A 13,052-nucleotide genomic window follows, 5' to 3' on the forward strand; every position below is an offset into this window, starting at 1 on the left:
TAGCAAATCCTTCCCATCCCTCTCAGAAAAAAACCCTCTTCTGAAAGCTGTGCAAGCTTTGCAGTGTTTGCCTTTTAAGATATTTGAAGCTGCAATCCAATACTCTTACGTGGAAGTCCCATTTAACTCAATGACGCTTATTTCTAAGCAGGCCTGCATAGGACTGGGTTTTAAATTGCTCCGTTTATGCCGCTGGAGAGCTCAGATCCAAGTGCCAGCAGGCAGACCTTGTAAGACATTAATGAGCTGTCTTACCACTCAGGTTTAGCAGCCTTTCTTAACAGACTCCTTTGGAAATAGAAAATGGGCTGGTTGCTGCGTACAACCAAAACAGATTAATTCTTTCTGCAGTTCAGCATTAGAATATGGCAATTTGAAACGTCTTCAATGATCTGAATACACTGTTTCATTATTTTCAGTTATTTATATACATGCAAATATGAAAATATCTATCCTAGTTGTTGTTGTTTTTTAATTGTGATGACTCAGGACACCTTGCAGCCCACAAGTTAGAATATATTTAACTAGCAACCAACAACAGTTAACCTGCGGATGATATAGGCCCCTGGTCAAATCAACATGGGTTCTTTTGAATTATGCAAGAACTGTATGGCATAACAAAATGGACGGCCTGTTTTGCATGAAGAAAATTGCTTTGTTTTTCACGGGACAAGACGTCCTCTTCCTCTGTGCCTTTTCTCGTGGTTGTGTGGGGTCCAGTTAGCTTCTTGTCTCATAGCCTCACTTTAGAGGCTGCAGCAGCTTCACGGTGCCATACGCATCATTTGCAATGTGCTTCAGGATAAAACTGGCCGGGCTTCTGGCAACAGCCAACATCTTCAAGGCGGTATATCTTTGAAGGTACGGCTGCATATTCTTTGCTTTGTAAAACTTAGCTGATATGATTTAAGATGCCTGCAGCTGCAGGCAAGATGCCAAAGTATTAAGTGTTCAAAATGTCCCTTGCTGCCTAGGCCCTTGGCAAGATGTATACAGCTTAACATTTCTGAAATCTAAATGCTTGTTTTATGCACAAATGATGAATCCACTGCTTACCTGTTATTGATGTTGAGACTGCCAACTTCAAGGCTATTTCAAGTAGGATTCTTTCTAGTTATCCGAGTTTAGTTGTTTAACATAAAATGTAGTTATAATATTTAAAACGTAAACATAATTTTGGATTGTGGTTTTAAATTACAGCCTAATGATGCATAGTTTTACTTGCAACTCTGTTTTCTTTTCTCCTGTTGTTTTTGGTTCAAGTCAAAATTGGTACTCTTATAACTTGAAAGTGTATAAACACTGCCCTTGTTCTTCAGAATAAAACATTGTGTCAGCAGTTTTACAATTTGCTAGTTACTCATGTCTTTCCCCAAAAGCAAGAACTTGAGAGATAAAGAGAGAATGATGATTTTGCCTTTATACTGTTAGCTTTCCCCACGTGGAAATGCAGACGTTCAAAAATTTCAGATCGAACTCCATTTTGAAAATAATGCGTTTTAAAAGTCGTAGACATAACATCTAAAAGAAACCAAAAATACTTACCTATATATTAGGTTGTGTTTGCGAGATAACTGGTTACATAATTGCTGTTTAAGTTAACACTTTCTGTTTTCTTTTTTAGTTTCCGATTTTCCTGAGGCACCACAAAATTCTGCTGCTGACATATGTCATGAGCTTGTGCTAGATATCCCCCCCCCCCGCCCCCGGCAAAAAAATTTGGAAATTGGGGAGGGGGTGGAATCATTACCCATCCAAAAAGCTGCATTGAAGTTGGGTTGGTGGGAGATGTTGGCAGAATGGTGTGCTTAATTCTTTCCCTATCTATTGTTACTTTAGTCAAACACAATCAGCACCTTTTCACCTGCAGGTATTCAAATGCATGTTCGCATTTGACAGGGAAGATTTATGTGTAATTCTCTCTCAGTCACGTGTGACCTCTCTGTGAAGTGTTAGAATCAGAACTATACTTCTGCTTATCAAACACATGTATACCAGGACTCAAGGATTTGGTCACTGGAGTGAATAGAAGCAAACTCCTTGACCTCCTTACTATTAGCTGCTCCCAGAGGACATGAGGGGAAGAGAAGGCCCCTGACTAACAGGCAGGACCCGGCACATTTGTGTGTGAGAAGGCTAATGAGGACTTTGATTCATATATTTCCTTCCTATTGCTGTCCTAAGATATTTACTTAGCTGCCACAGGCAAATAAATAAATAAAACTTCTGGGTAGAATGAACCCCTTTCCCACCCTCCATATTCATCTGAGGCAGGGGTCAGCAAAGTTTAGCCACGTCTGCACATGCACAGATGCGATTTCCGGTGCCGCAGAAGCGAGTCCCCATGCTGTGCTGCACCAGTTTAGCGCAGCGTGCGAGCGGGCACTTCGGTTCCGGGCGGCTCGTGGGCTGGTCAAATGACCTCTGCGAGCCGCTTCCAGCCCATGGGCCTTAGTTTGCTGGTCCCTGATCTGAGGGTCTGACTTTCTGTTACCTTTATCATGTGGAAGTTTCCAGAAATAGATCCACTGTGCCATAATGTGTAACACACGGAGCAGCGCCAGATTCTTCCTCTTTTACTAAAGATCTTGCATGCCAGGAATGGGGTTGAAAGAAAGAAAGAAAGAAAGAAAGAAAGAAAGAAAGAAAGAAAGAAAGAAAGAGCTTTCTAGGCAAGATAGGTACATGCACTCAGCATTGAGGCACATTATAATTTATGAAATGATAATGTGAAGGTTGGCACTTTGGTGAGACATCATGTGGAGCCTGCTTTGAGTGGTCTCTGTATCAGAAAGAACCTGTATGTCCCTGTGAGTACCCTGAATCTTGTGTTGCCTGGAGGCAATGATGGACTGGAATCATAGACTCATAGAACTGTAAAGTTGGAGGGATCTTTTACCCAACATTGGCTTCAAATCCACAACCCTGAGATTAAGAACCTCACACTCTCACACAAACTGTGTTATGTTGGGAACCATGGGAGCTAACAAGTTGAAGCTCAATCCAGACAAAACAGAGGTATTGTTGTTGACAAGCTAACCTGGGCCTGGGAGTATGGCCTTTCCTGGATAGAGTACACTTCCTCTGAAAGATCAGTCTTGCAGCTGGGGAGTGATTCTGGATCTAGATTTACTCCTGAATACCCAGGTGGCTTGGGAAATGTTCAGAAAGTGCAGCTTGGGTAAAACTCAGCAGACAAACTGCTTCCTTGGTCAACTGTGCTGGATTTCAACTAGCTTTCAACTAGCTGGCTTTCAACTAGGCCCAGATAAAGGAGCTGGTACCTACCTATAAAATCCAAAATGGCTTGGGGACAGACCATCCTCTCCTATATATGAATCTTCCACAGCCTGGTATCCTCCGTATGGTTTGGACCACAACTCCCATCAACCATGCTGGTTGGGAGTGATGAGAGTGGTCTAAAACACCTGGAGGCACCAATTTCAGAGACTTGTTATATGTCCCCTGCCCCAAGAGGTTTAGTTGGGGAGAATGTGAGACAGACCTTTTCTGTAGCAGCCTTGTTGGGATGGAATAAGGCAGAAAAATTAGCTTAATCCCTGGTGACGTGAAGTTTAGTTCAGCAGTGAAAACATTCTAATTCTTTGTGACTGCTTAGGGTTCTTAATGTATAGTTGGGGAGTCATAACTCTGTTTATTTTTATTTTAAGGTTTTAGTTTGCATTTTATTTTTTTACTTGATGGGTGTTGAGGAGGAACAGCAAGGGGCATGGCCCAGGAGGGTCATGTGGCTGAGTGTGAGTCCAAAGCATCAGAAAGAGAATCCTAGAGAGCCACATTTGGCCTTCCTGACTGAGGTTCCCCACTCCTCCCTCCACCCACCTGAGCTCTGCAATACAGTCCGTTGTCCTGCGGTGAATGTTTATGACTGTCAACCAGACACCATGTAAATCCATTTCCTGTCTCCTGGGCAAACGATGTTCTGCCCAGTAAACAGACATTGCCAGGAAGAGTTCCGGGCAGTTGTAAATTAGTTCAGTGGGACTTTTTTCCCAAGTAAGTGTGCCCAGGATTCCAGCCCTCATTTTCAATTAAATGATTTTGCTTAGTATTGGAAAGAACTAAACTAAACTAAAAATAAAAATCCATTAATCTTCGAATTGCCTCTCTTTGTCTCTAAACTGATACCCTTCCGCAGCATGAAACACACATTAACTGCATGACCAAAAGCCTGGTTTTACACTTCAGAGAAGAATGGTCATATGCAGAGTGACTTCCCGCCCCAATTGAGACACCCAGTTCTAATATATCTGAAATGAAAAGTAAGGCATCATACTATGGGCATTTAATACTATCAGCCAAGCATCAGGATTCAAAGCCAGACTTGGATCCTGGCATTTGCACACATCTATTTTTTAAAAAATAATGCTGATTGTATATTTTTTAAATGCCTGAATTTTAGGAAACACACATATGAAGCATCTGGTACAGGTTCAAGCAGAGATGGGCTATAGGGGCAACAGGTGTGAGGTGGTGTTGCGGTGCTCCTCTTCCTTAACACCCAGATGAGCTGCAAGCTGTGCTTGCCTATCGCTGACTAGAAAGCGATTTGTGCACACTGTGCAATGCTTGATAAAAGCAGCACTGAGCGTATCTCTGAGAAGTACACACATGCCAGTCTCCATCGCAGCAACCCGTCCCTCCCATGGATCACTGCTATTGCAGAACGAATCCGAAGGAGAAAATACAGAGCGGGAAACAAGGAAGGGGGACAATCATCTTGGAAGCAGACACCAAAGAAGCACAGCAACTCATTACGGAGCAAATTGGTTGCAAGCAGGTGGCTGAGATTTATGGGAAACTGGCCCCCGCTCCCCCCAGTTCCCTCATGCTCAGTGTTTGACAAAAGCCGTCTTCCTTGCAGCCATTCAGTCGTGACATTTTTGAAGCCTCTCTTTTCCTTGTCAACATGACATTGGACAGAAAGCCTTTCACAGTGTAGAAGGCCTGTGAGTGTGGCTGTGTGGCTGTGCCTCTGAGAAAGCAGGAGAGCAAGAGAAATTAGATAGACTTTACATGAAGATGCTGGAAGCTGGGTGAAGATGAGACTCCACTGGACTCAAGGCAGGGGCTTAATCAAGGCAGATGCTAAGTGGGAATTAGCCCTGGCAGCCAAACGCTTTCCTTGTAATTAAACCCAGCTTCTACCTCAGATCCAGTTTTGAGGGGACATTTTTCCTAGAGCTGGGTCTTGTTGGAAAGGGCCAAAAAAGAACCACAAATTGCTGAAAAATGGGAAACGGGCAGGGATAATTTTTTTCAGAATTTCATGGAGTGAAATTTCTTTCTGTAGAAGTTTTTCTCCCTGCCACCAACCACCACCCCTCTGCGTGGTGTCAGGGGATGAATGATCCCTAAACAATGGGGCTGGAATTTCATTCCACCAGTCATTCTGCTTCCATAGTTGGAATTCAGCCCCATACGCCTTAACCCAGGGATAAAGGCCGAACACTAAAAAACACCAGGTTGTTTCCTACGAACATATGAATGGATCTGATACTGGATCAGGCCAAAGGCCTGTTTAGCCCAGCATTCTTTTCTCACTGTGCCCAACCAGGTGGCTATAGAAATTCCAGAGGCAGGGCATCAGCTCCGTGGCATGTTCCTGCTCATGAACCCCGTCAGCTGGCATTCTGTCAGCTGCATCATTCATTCAACTCACAATATTCACAGAGAACTCTTGGCTCACTTTCAACTGCTTTACATGGTCATGGCAAATTTTGGGCTGAACAGAGAACCAGGGAAGTGAGGAAGCTACAACTGCCACTTTACGGATGCGTACATTCTGAACAACCCCTGGCAAAGTCACATTAATTGGTTCTAGAAGAGAAGAAGAAGAGTTTGGATTTGATATCCCGCTTTATCACTACCCGAAGGAGTCTCAAAGCGGCTCCTTTCCCTTCCTCCCCCACAACAAACACTCTGTGAGGTGAGTGAGGCTGAGAGACTTCAGAGAAGTGTGACTGGCCCAAGGTCACCCAGCAGCTGCATGTGGAGGAGCGGAGACGTGAACCCGGTTCCCCAGATTACGAGTCCACTGCTCTTAACCACTACACCATGCTGGCTCTAAGCTCTTAACAGAATTGTAGAGTTGGAAGCAACCCCGAGGGCCATGTATTCCAACCCCCTGCAATGCAGGAATCCCTGGCCCAATGTGGGGCTCAAACCCATGGCCCCAAGATTGAGTTTCATGGTCACGGTTGTTATATTCTGAGTGCTTTTGACCGTTTTGGCTTTTGCGTTCACCGTATAGAGCTGTGTCACCAAAAGTAGTGCTTCTCCTGTTGCTCACACAGTCACTTAATATGGATAAAAAGAGAGAGATGAGTCAAATGACTCCACATGTCAGGGGCTTTTGACTTTCTTCAACAAACGAATGCACCCCTTCTCTAGATAACTGCTGAGTCATCCTGTGAATGAATGGACATGTGAATCAGGACAGGAGTTGCTATGTCAGGATAATGGCTCATGTAAACCGGACTTGAATGACAAATGAAAAGAAATGCCCCGGGGAAGGAGGCACAAATGGCACCTAAGTGATCGATGCCCAACCCTACAACTGAAAGCTCCCCCAGTTATAGTGCTGAAGAGAGAAAATGCATTTTGGCATACCAGAACAGCAAAGAATCTTCAGCTTCAGCCATCGTCCTTGATGGAGAACCAGGAAAATAAGAGAGAAAGGATATATTTCTTTCCCCCCTCCAACGACTGGAAGAACTCTGCAGTGATTCACTCTGTAACACAGCACACCTCAAGTGTAACACAAAATGGCAGCAAAGATAACTTTGCTTTATTCAAAAGAGAGTTTCAATTGAGACAGAATGACGTTCCCTGTCAGATAGCAGCTATCACCATATGCCACGAGCGACATCAGTGGTTTCATATTCAGAATGAAGATGCTAAAAAAAAAAGACAATACATATTTCTGACATTTGACTGCACATTGTTTTGGCCCTGCAAAAGGCTAAGCAGGAAGAAAAGAGACTGAGGCTGTGATCCGAAGCACATTGACCTGGAAAGAGGTCTCATGGAAATCAGTGGGATAACAAAATCAAATAAACATATTTAGGAATGGCAGAAGAGGGGCAGAAGTTAGATCACCCTGTGCTGGCTTCAGATTCCAGTGGTGCAACTTCTCTTTCTAGCATCTCCTCCTTGTTCACAGACTCTTCAAATCTGAGAAGTAATCAAGACTGATTCTTGTCACATCACTGCAGAGCTTATGTGTTGATCTTAGTCTGTAGCAAAGGCATGCACATAAAGCCATGTGTATCCTAGTGTTTATTCATGAATAATTATCATAAAATGCTAGGCGACACATTTAATCAAATAGCCCAAGATTTAAGTGGACTTAGGTTGCAATAGTATGCACTCTTGCCTGGAAGTAAGGCCCAATGAATTTAATGGGTAGACATGTACCCATTCTGAGTAGACATTTGCTATTAAATCACTGAATGTTTTCCTTCATCCCCCCTCCTCTCTGGCCACACACAAGCATGCATTCCAAAACAAATTCTTATCCGACAAAGATGTTTACTGCTTGCACAGAAGACATAGCATTATAAGTGTGACCGGTGATTAACTTCCATCTAGTGCTTTCAATAGTGAAATAGTGCATGAAATAATGTTCTTGTACATAACCTCCAATGTACCTGTCTCCAAGGCTGACTGGAGGTACTGCCGTGGCTCAGCTTGCTGGCTTAGCAGTGTGCGCTGTGCGCAGCCCAAGAAAAGGTTGGAAATATCAGATCTGATTTTTTATTTCCTCTAAAGCAGCCTCCCTTCCCTGACTTTAGGTGAAATGAGAAGCAATGACCTAGAGGAAAATATCTGCATTCTGTTCCCAAGCCCCTGAGCTATCTAATCCCTGCACACCATGAGGAGAGTGGGGGAAGAGACTAATAGCAGAATCCCATTATTGCACAGAGATTAACATGTATATGTACACAATGGCGTAGCCATTCTACTCCAGGGGGAGAAAACACACCGTAGTGCTACCATCTTGCTCCAAAACAATCCCTTCCCATTTGAAAAAGCAGGCAGAAAAAACAGATACAGAGCACAGTTCTGTTACCCATGCAGGCACACTGCCTGAAACAGTTGCAGCTCCACAGTGACATGTAAATAGGTATGTGTGCAGTCAGGTCTGCGCCCTTTTTGAAATGTATAGAGGCAGCACGTGCTCTAGCCAGATAAGCGCATTGCTGGATGCAGAAATCTTTCAGAAAGCCAGCGGGGCATGCTCACCTTGACACACTTCTTTAACAAAATGCTTCTTAGGATGCATGTTGCATCAAGAGGTATATCACCCCTGTTCACGTGCTCCTGGGAGCAAGCAGGCCAAGAGAGAGAGAGAGAGAGAGAGAGAGAGAGAGAGAGAGAGAGAGAGAGATTTATTCCTCCAGGGCGAATTTAACTTTTTCTCCCCCTTGCCTCTCCTTCTTGCTCCTTGGTTAACCTCTTTTTGAAATGAGCATGTGTGAGAGATGTCTGCCTTTGGAGAGGGCAGGGCAGAAGCTAGCCAGATGAGTGAGTTTGAGGGCAAGGAAGTTCCACAGTTGAAGAAGAGCACAATTCCACCATTTGAGTAATATCACGCACGAGTCCCTGCTTGCCAAGGCACATTCCACAGCCCCCGTAATGAGGCTCGCCAGTGTCTGTCTGATGGACGGTGGCAAAGAGAATCGTTGATGAACAATCAGAGGCAGCACAACAGTAATGGGACTACTGAGATGCTTTGCATAAACGTGGCTGGGATAAATGATCAGGAGGAGCAGAAGAGATCCAAGGGAGGGAGCCAGCAGAGGGAAGAGAATCTCGGAAAAGGAATCTTGGGTGCTATAGAGACAAGTTCAGCTGCAACAACCACCACCCATTTATCCACTCCCTGATTAGGGTCTGCAGCCCATTCCCATGCCACTTCATATGCCAAGATTGCACTGCTTTATCCTGGATTAGCTAAACTGGGATAGCTACCACACTTGGGTTCACACACACCCTGAAGAGGATTAGAAACCCTTCCTAACTCCTTCAGCATCCATATCTTGAAGGGTGAGGGGGAAACAAATAATCTTCTTATAATTCTATCCATTCCAGGGTTTGCTGAGGGCATGAAGAAATAGCTAATCCAAATTTGTGGAGGGGGGCATTCTTGAGATGGGGCTGTGAATCAGAAGCAGAAGGAAGGTCTTGTGACCTACTTTACAGAGGGCAGTTCTCTAGTCTGAAGGGCTGTGAGTCCTCCATTTGAGAGCTGCCCCATCCACATTTGGTTTGAAGAAGGAACCATAACAAAGCAGAGTAGGAGGCTAGATGTTGCTCATCAACAGCAGCACCTAGACAGTGAACTCAGCTGGCACCCAAGTCACCTGGTTTCTTCTCCACCATAATAAGATGTTTCATATTTCTATTTAAATTATTGTATTTTTCTCCTAGCTTTGGTATAAAATACCATATGTAAATTTTATGCCAATCAGTGTCTCTTTTGTCCTTTTTCTGGTAATGCAAATTCTCTTTTGGGGCAATGCATAACTGGCTGCACTATGAAACGAGACAGGTTCAATAATCAGGAAGCGTTTCTTCTATTGAATGCTCTTTCCCTGTGTTCTGTTTCCTCCTCTCCTCTCTCTCACACCTCCTTTCCTTTGTTTGATTCTCTTATGAATCAGTTCATCCAGCTTCACATGGCTTCTGTTATGGCACATCAGCCTCAGAATTGCTTTACACATTTACGGTACCGTATTTTTCGCTCTGTAACACGCACCTGACCATAACACGCACATAGTTTTTATAGGAGGAAAACAAGAAAAAAAAATATTCTAAACGAAACAGAGTAACGAAACAGAGTTACTCATGTAAGCAGCTCCTCTCCTCTCCCACTTTGCTCCTTTAAAGCAAGCAGGCTCTCTGTCCCTCTCTCCTCCCCACTCAGTGGCTCTTCTCCTGCATTGCTGTTTCAAAGCGAGCCACGGAGGAGGGAAGGAAGGGGAACCATGGATTCTCTGCTCACGACTGCAGCAGATCCCCCCGTCATCCGTAGGCATTCGCTCCATAACACGCACAGACATTTCCCCTTACTTTGTAGGAGGAAAAAAGTGAGTGTTATGGAGCAAAAAGTACGGTAATTTATATAAGTGACATATGACTCACTAAGGGCCATATAGCCACTGAAGGCATGCTTGGCAGTGCTCTGTTTTGCAGCACATGTGCATGCAATAATTGATAAGGACAAAGACCCATCTAGTCCAGCCTCCTGCTCTCACAGCGGCCAACCAGATGCAAGCATAACAGCACTCTCCTCTCCTGCGGTTTTCAGCAACTGGCCAGCCCAAGTTTTGCTTAAAGCAGAAGTGAAACTAGGCTTTATTTCAGCCAGGTCAAAGAACCAGTTTGACATTCCCCATGTACATTTGTGCGCGCGCACACACACACACAGGCTGGGAGCCTCAATGGCACCCCTCTAGAGGCTTCACCCAGGGCAAAAAACCCCAGCTACACCCCCACCAGCTACAGCTCTTCTTAAAGATAAAGAATCATAAGAAGAGAGAGGAGCAGAAGCCTTGAAGTTGCCCATCAACAGTTAGATAACAAACGCTCAGGTCACCTGGTCACTGTCTTCCCCACTATGGTTAGTTGCATTGTATTTCCATTTAAATTATAGTATTTATTTCTAAAAGTGCACCCAACCACACTAATTAGCATATGCAGATTTTGTGTGTGTCCTCTTTTGTCCTATTCCTTGATGATATGTAAGTGGCCACCCAGTTCAGAACAACATCGCTGGTGTGATTTTGCAAAGTACACATGTGCAAAGCTACTGCAGATCTTCTTATGAGTGGGAGAAGTTAATTAGTGTCTCTGAGGATGCTTCCAGACAGCAGCATCTTCAGAAATTCTAGAGGAGTTGGTGCACTTGGGGACAAACCAATTCCCTTGTGGATTGTGGGTGTCACTTAAAAAAAGCTCCCTCTGAAAGCACCCAAAATGGGTGAGGGCAGCGACATATCAAGCCAAAACATTCTGGTTTTAGAAATGTATATAATATATGCTGGTGTCTTGATATTAATATTTAAAATAGCCATCTAAATTACAGGGCTGCCTTCACTCTCTATTCTGTGCTTGGGTACTAAATAGAAAATGCAGGAAGGAAGGGGGGTGCCTTGAAAAAAGTACCCCACGTTTTTCAGGCAACTTGTAGTATGTTAGCCTGCTGTTCTAGTAAAAGATAAGGCACGACATTACCCCAAATCACCCATTCCTTTTTAAAGAACAGCTTGATCTCAGTGTGCCACACAGTTATAAATCTGCTGCAATTTAAATAGCTGAATGTTGGGGAAATGAATAATGGCTATCTTTTTTCTTCTTTTGAGTGATTCGAACCCTATCTGGAACCCGACTGCTCCGAGCTTTGCTCTCCAATTTAAGACAGACCCCTCTATTTTCTCTTTGTACTTTTAAGCAGTTTGGGGAGTAAACTATTAGGGGAAATGTATTATCTGTAGCTCATTTAAGGCTTTTATTCTTCTCAACGAGATTGCCAGCGATAGGACCAGTTTAATCATAATAGCTTTCCATGTCGCGTGGGCAGGTTCATGGTGATAGTAGCATGGGATCTACAAACATTATCTAACCTCTACTGAAGTATGACTGGATGTTAAGGGTGAGCCAAATTTTCCTGAGTCCATTTCTCTGTGTGAAAGATGCAATTTCAGGGGGGAACTTTGCTGAAGGACCAATGACCTATATAAGAACAGAAGAAGAGCAGGCTGAATCAGATCAATAGCCCATCTCATCCAGCATTCATTCTCACAGTGGCCACACATATGTCTTTGGCATCTCTCTCCTCCTGTGGGTTCCAGCAACTGGCATTCAGAAGCAACAAGACAGAGCAGATAGTCATCATGGCTAGTAGCCATTGATAGCCTTATAACTTTTTGTTGCAGAAAAAAATAATGCTGAGAGATTATTTACCTATTTCACTTTTTGTTGCAAAATGCTTGTCTTTTCTTTCAAGGTTTGCTTTGGCATTGCATTTCCCAGAGAGCTCTGGATTCCGAATTCCGGATCTCATATTCCCCTCGGTGTCCACTACCTAATAGCAGTTCTCTGTTTATCTTTATCTTTAACAGCAGCTCAATACACAGCCATTAGCAGGTTAAAATATTTTCTCTCTGTGCTGTGGAAAGGTTCCCTTTTTGGCTGGCACAAGACCTGACCAGCCTATTCTCAGCCACTCAGTTGACAGTCCTATTGTCCTTGTGGCAAATGGGGACTAGGGCACATGCAAATGATAGAAATCTGGTGGAGCTTTCTTTATTTACCATTATTTTACATTCCGCCTTTCCTGTAAGAAGTTCAAGCGATGGTTTTCTGTCACCAACTCGCAATGCCCCCTTTAGAGTCTCCCTGACTGACAGATGACAACTGGCCCAGAGTCATTTGGTGAGCTTCATCGATGAGTGAGGAGCTGAACCTGTGTCTTCCCAGAGTCTTAAAACAGACCCACACTATACATTTAAAGCATATTCAATGCACATTGAAAGCACATGACTTCCCCCAAAGAATCCTGGGAGCTGTAGTTTGCTAAGGGTGCTGGAAACAGTAGTTCTGTGAGGTGGGGGAGTATCAGTTATCAGAATCCTTTGAAGGAAGCCATGTGCTTTAGATGTGTGTTTAATATGCTTTCAATGTATAGTGTCACTCTGTCTGGCTCTTATTAGGGCCCCTGCCCTTAAGATATGCAGTGGCACTGCTGGCATTTGTTGCATTGTGCGGGCAGATATTTAAGCCAGGAATCCTGGCAGCATGAAATTCTATATCCTCTCCCACTCTCTCCTCCCCTCTCCTCTCAAGCTAACCAGCCTCTAAAACGAGAGACTAGTTACATTTCTGCAGCTATAGCAGTGAGATGAATGCTTGAAAGCTTTGCTTTTGTTAGAGCAGAGAAGCAGATGTTGTAAATTATATACTGCAAAAGGAACTGTGGGAACAATTCCATGCATCACCTCAATAATTTGTTGGCTCTTTATCTT

This window comes from Podarcis liolepis (assembly GCF_965112155.1).
Source record: "Podarcis liolepis genome assembly, chromosome: 10".
Taxonomy (NCBI): Eukaryota; Metazoa; Chordata; class Lepidosauria; order Squamata; family Lacertidae; genus Podarcis; species Podarcis liolepis.